The sequence below is a fragment of the Bubalus bubalis genome, chromosome 1, assembly GCF_019923935.1.
Source record: "Bubalus bubalis isolate 160015118507 breed Murrah chromosome 1, NDDB_SH_1, whole genome shotgun sequence".
Classification (NCBI taxonomy): domain Eukaryota; kingdom Metazoa; phylum Chordata; class Mammalia; order Artiodactyla; family Bovidae; genus Bubalus; species Bubalus bubalis.
The window spans coordinates 184448543-184454542 of NC_059157.1; the positions used below are offsets into that span (position 1 = coordinate 184448543).

The 6000-nt window shown below is 50.6% G+C and overlaps 1 protein-coding gene across 5 annotated transcripts in view; it reads right to left on the reverse strand.

Moving 5' to 3' along the window:
* LCA5L (lebercilin LCA5 like) overlaps positions 1–5786 on the reverse strand; it is a 42256-nt gene extending 36470 nt beyond the window's left edge. For 2 of the 5 annotated variants that reach the window (XM_006054748.4, XM_044947223.2), the window contains exon 1: positions 5471–5783. The gene's annotated coding sequence lies outside the window, so the exon portion shown is untranslated. Of the gene's footprint in view, positions 1–5470 lie in introns of all 5 variants that reach the window. The other 3 variants (XM_006054752.4, XM_006054749.4, XM_006054751.4) reach the window with 3 other exon arrangements.
* Between the last annotated feature and the right edge of the window lie 214 nt (positions 5787–6000).

The following is a 6000-nucleotide window of genomic DNA, read 5'->3' on the forward strand; positions in this document are numbered from 1 at the left end:
ACACAGTTGAGTGCTTACCACGTGCCAGGAGCTGTGTGAGGTGTGGAGGGTATAGTGAACACAGAAATGTGTCTGTTTTTGTGGAGCTAGTATGTCAGTAATAAAATAATCACTGTAGTGACTGTTCTATGTGTTTTAAAGCAAAGAGCTACAAGTCTGTGAGGACACGTGGCAGTGACCTGGGAAGCTTCTCTAGAGCAATGCCAGCTGACTGAGATATAGCGGGTCAGTGGGAACTGCCTGGGCAGAGAGAAATGTGGGGTATGAGGGAAGAACTGTGTGGACAGAGGAGGCAGCACCAGGGCCTGTCAATGGAGGAGGGCCCCATGTTTGCGGCCCAGTGAGAAACTTCAGGGGGTGCAGATGGGTCTCCAGAGGTCCAAGAGGTGAGCAAGCTTCAGGGTCATCAGAAGGCACATTTATGATATGGCTCATTCATCCAAGAGGAACAGACAGCTAGCACTAAGAAGAGAGAGAGGCTGGGGAAGGGGGATATGATGAGCGCTGCCTTCTGAACAGGTGACTCTGGCTGCATTCTCCATCCCTCTGCAAGATGGAGAACAGAAGAGGGAAATGTCAGAGAGTAGTGGATGCAGAAGGCAGGACTAAGGAAGGCGGGAGCTTGGACCGAGGTGCCTGCGATGATCCGAAAGATGCATGGGGGACAATGTCACTGGGGCATGGAGGCCCACTGGATGCTGGCAGGAGGGAAAATGTCAAGGAGGAATCCTGGATTCCGGTGCAGGGGTCCCATTGGGGTGGGTGGGGGAGACCGTCAGGGCTTGTGTGTGCTAAGTTGCAGGGGGTCTGAGAGGTATTAAGTTGTGTTGCCACCCAACAGCTGGACCTATGGGTTGAACTCAGAAGATGCCAAGTGGAGAGATCAAGTTGGGGGGCCAAGAGCATAGAGATGGTGGGCATGGATTTGTGCCTAGTGTTGGAATCTGAGGGCCTCAGGGGAGGACACTGCACTTTGAGGAACTGCAGTGCTAAGAAGCCAGGAGAGGATAGCAGCTGGGATGGGAGCAGGAAGTGTGGTGGCTGAGGGCACAGGGGCTGAGGGAAGGCAGCCCTTTGCTGTGGGGTCAGACTTAAATGCTGCTGGGAGACTGAGCAAGACTGAATGTCCAGGGATGTCTGATTAGCGGTTCTTGTTTTAATGCAGAGGTGAGAGTGGAGGGCAGACTGGAGCAGGCTGAGGAATGAGAGATGAGGAATGGATACACTGAATACCGCGATTCTTTACCAAAGTTTGCCTGTCTAGGGGGATGAGAAATTGGACATGTCAACTACAAACTGGCACTTGCCAAGAGCATTTGGCAGCAACTGAACAACAATAGGTGGCGCTAGTGGTGGAGAATCTGCCTGCCAATGCAGGAGATTTAAGACACGTGAGTTCAATTCCTAGGTCGGGAAGATCCCTTGGTGGAGGGCATGGCAACCCACTCCAGTATTCTTGCCTGGAGAATCCCATGAACAGAGGAGCCTGGTGGGCTACAGTCCATGAGGTTGCAACGAGTCCGACATGACTGAAGTGATTTAGCGCACACACACAAACAACAAGAAGGACATCTGCCATCTGCCTGTGCTGCAGCTGCTGACCTTCAACACTCCCTGAAGGGAATGTAGGGTGGAGAGTGAGGCACTCTGTGCTCCAAGGAAACGTGGGACAAGTCTTTAGATATTTTCAGGAACTGACTGCATGATCTCAATCTTTTCATCTCCTCATATCTAGAAAAGCACTAAACCTTTTTTAAAGTTAGTGACTAGCAGAAAACCTTTTTTAAAGTTAGTACTTCATTGCTTTGGTTCCCCCTTCACCAAAATCTTATGTATTGATCTTCCCCCACTGCCTCTTCGGGCTTCCCTGGTGACTCAGGTGGTACAGAATCCACCTGTGATGCAGGAGACCTAGATTCTATCCCTGAGTCAGGAAGCTCCCCTGGAGAAGGGAATGGCTACCAACTCCAGCATTCTTGCCTGGGAAATCTCCTGGCCAGACGAGTCTGATGGGCTGCAATCCACAGGGTCACAAAGAGTTGGACATGACTGGGTGACTAAGCACAGCACTGCTTCTTTAGGGCAGTCTCTCAGAGCTATCTGAGGTGCTGCCTCCCCGGGCTGCAGTCCTCATTTTGCCCCACATAAAACTTAACTTGCAGCTCTCACGTTGTGCATGTTTTTTTAGTCGACAGTTAGTAACTAGAAAATGAAGAGGAGCGCGGGTCAGGGAGCTTGTTTCTCTTTCTTTTGTGATGGGAGGTCTTCAGTTCAGTTCAGTTCAGTCGCTCAGTCGTGTCCGACTCTTTGCGACCCCATGAATTGCAGCATGCCAGGCCTCCCTGTCCATCACCAACTCCCGGAGTTCACCCAAACTCATGTCCATTGAGTCAGTGATGCCATAAAGCCATCTCATCCTCTGTCGTCCCCTTCTCCTCCTGCCCCCAATCCCTCCCAGCATCAGAGTCTTTTCCAATGACTCAACTCTTCACATGAGGTGGCCAAAGTATTGGAGTTTCAGCTTTAGCATCAGTCCTTCCAAAGAAATCCCAGGACTGATCTCCTTCAGAATGGACTGGTTGGATCTCCTTGCAGTCCAAGGAACTCTCAGGAGTCTTCTCCAACACCACAGTTCAAAAGCATCAATTCTTCGGTGCTCAGCTTTCTTCACAGTCCAACTCTCACATCCATACATGACCACTGGAAAAACCATAGGCTCGACTAGACGGACCTTTGTTGGCAAAGTAATATCTCTGTTTTTGAATATGCTATCTAGGTTGGTTATAACTTTCCTTCCAAGGAGTAAGTGTCTTTTAATTTCATGGCTGCAATAACCATCTACAGTGATTTTTGAGCCCAGAAAAATTAAGTCTGACACTGTTTCCACATCGATTTCCCATGAAGTGATGGGACCAGATGCCATGATCTTTGTTTTCTGAATGTTGAGCTTTAAGCCAACTTTTTCACTCTCCACTTTCACTTTCATCAAGAGGCTTTTGAGTTCCTCTTCACTTTCTGCCATAAGGGTGGTGTCACCTGCATATCTGAGGTGATTGATATTTCTCCCTGCAATCTTGATTCCAGCTTGTGTTTCTTCCAGCCCAGCGTTTCTCATGATGTACTCTGCATAGAAGTTAAATAAGCAGGGTGACAATATACAGCCTTGACGTACTCCTTTTTCTGTTTGGAACCAGTCTGTTGCTCCATGTCCAGTTCTAACTGTTGCTTCCTAACCTGCATATAGGTTTCTCAAGAGGCAGGTCAGGTGGTCTGGTATTCCCAGTTCTTTCAGAATTTTCCACAGTTTATTGTGATCCACACAGTCAAAGGCTTTGGCATAGTCAATAAAGCAGAAATAGATGTTTTTCTGGAACTCTCTTGCTTTTTCAATGATCCAGGGGATGTTGGTAATTTGATCTCTGGTTTCTCTGCCTTTCCTAAAACCAGCTTGAACATCTGAAAGTTCACGGTTCACGTATTGCTTAAGCCTGGCTTGGAGAATTTTGAGCATTACTTTACTAACGTGTGAGATAAGTGTAATTGTGCGGTAGTTTGAGCATTGTTTGGCATTGCCTGTCTTTGGGATTGGAATGGGAGGTCTTAAACATGTTTAAAAGCCAAGGGAAAGAGCCAGCAGAGATGGGAGAGGTGATGACACGGGTGAAAGAATGGGCAGCCAAAAGTAACAGCAAGCAGGAGGGGGTAAGACCCAACGCGCAGGGGAGCTTGCTGTGGTGGTGGCTGGAGCTGGAGCAGAGTCCCCTCCTGTGGCTTTAAGAGGCTCTAGGACGTGAAAGCACGCGGGATGAGGAGGAGCCGCGGGAGAGTGGAACATCCCACAAACCCTCTGCAAATCGCAATTGTTCTTCTGTTGCTCCTTTCCTCAGTCAGGGTTTCACGGGATGGAAAAAAAGAAAACGAAGGCGGGCGTTTGCGATTGGTCACGGGACAGGTGGGCGGGGCCATCCGCTCCCACAGAGGAGCGGACAAGTCTTGTCAATCATTGCATCACTCTGTGACTGACAGGACTTGATACCAAAGTGATCAGCACAGGAATGCTCCTGTGTCCCCATTTCAATTTACCTCTTTTGTTGCTTCTCTAAAACACCAAACAAGAAAGACTACTAACAGAGTGTAAATTCCTCCACGACTTCTTTTTCTCACTGGGAAGAAGTCTACAGATTCTTTATTTCTTCCCTAAAATCAGTTAGTTTTAATGTTCTTGCCATAGCTCTATCCAGAGACACTGTCCTAAGCCTCAGAAAGCTAAAGGGCATCTTTTGATTTTTAGCTTAATAGTAAGGCACTTACGGAACTTTATCTACTTGGTTTAAAGGTCACAATTCTCAAAATACATACTAAAAATGTTGTATTGTTATCTATAAACTATAAAATTCAAATCCGTAAAAAAAAAATAACCCCACCTAACTCACATGAAATAACAGAGAAAGGGAAAATAGCATAAGACTGTCTCTACTCAATGCAGAGAGACCAATTAGGAGGCTTCTGACATAACCCAGGACTGGACCGGGGTGGTGACAGTGGGGGTTGGGAGAAATGGTAGGACTGTACATCTATTCTGGGTACATTCTGAAGGATGTGTTGACAGACTGAAGGTGCAGATGGAGGAAGAAAGGGAGTACAGGAGGACTCCCAAGGCCCAGACAACTGACAATGGCTTCTAGTAACTGGGATGGGTAAAAGCCAGGGACGAGCAGGTTTGGGAGAAGCGTTCTGGACTTGCTGTGTAGGAGATGGTTAGTCATCTATGGAGAGATGTGGGCAGAAGACACGAGTCTGTAGCTCAGAGGAGGCTCAGGACAGGAAAAACGCAGTTGGGATTCATTGGCATTGAGATCGGTTTTGAGCCTATGACACTGGATGAATTCATTAAGAAAGTGAGTGTAGATTAAAAAAAAAAAAAAAAGAAGACTCAAAGTCATGTTCCGCAGTGAAAATCTGGTCTGAAAAAAGTTACCCGTTGGCACAAGTGTGGCAAGGAAATGTTAATGCGCCACCGGGAAATTGCGGACAGAGAGCTCCGAGCCTGAGTTCAGCGGGGGAGGGGCAAACATACAGATGCTGTTGCCAACGGTTCAGACTTCCAGGGTATGCGGATTAAGGGACCGTCAGCGCTGAGATTAGAAGAAAACAAAGCAAAGCAAAAGCAAGCCGGTAGATGCATAAATGAAGGTGTCAGATTTAAAAGGGAAATAGTGAAAGCGAGTAAATTGGGGAAGGGGTGAAATTTGCCCCAGAGTGATGGGGCAGGGGGGTGGGGTGGGGTGACTGGGGCCGGCCGTCCCCTGCCCGTCAGCCTCTGGCGGCCAGTCTGCGTGCGGGCGGGTCCGCGGCCCTCCCCCCCCCCCTCCCCCCCCTCCCCCGGGACAGCGTGGGCTTGTGAGTGCGCTGTGTGGGCTCAGTCACAGTGTCTGAACCAGGAAAGAGGACGCCGAGGGCCGCTCCTCACCAGACCGCGTTCGCAAGAGGAAGCGGCCTGAAGACCCGGCTACGTTACCAACTCCAGAGCCAGGCGGCGAAGCCCGAGTTGGGCAGGGGCGGACTGAGTGATCGGGAGACACCGGAGGGCTCAGAAAGGTTAGCAGGAGGCTCGGCTGGGGCGCGGCGACGGCTGGGCCGTTATCGGTTCAGCGCTACTCGCGCGGCAGGGCCAACCCCGCGGCCTCCGGCTCTGACGCGTCGCCCTGGAAACCGGCGCGCGGGGCCTCCTGGGACTGGCCCGCCAGCCGGAAGGGGCTAGGAACGGGCCCGCAAGGCCTGCGCGCACGCGCACTCGAGACCGTGTCCGTGCGGCCTGGGCGGGGACGTGAGTTTCCTCCCACTGGACTGTGAGGGTAGTCAGCTGGCTGCGAAGATGTTCGCAAACAAGCCTCCCACCGCTCCTCCTCGGCGCCTAGGACCACGCCTGCGTCCTGGCGCGCTCGTGGCGAGGGAGACGGCACCTCGGCGTCCCTGTGGGCGCAGAGTTACCGCGGATCC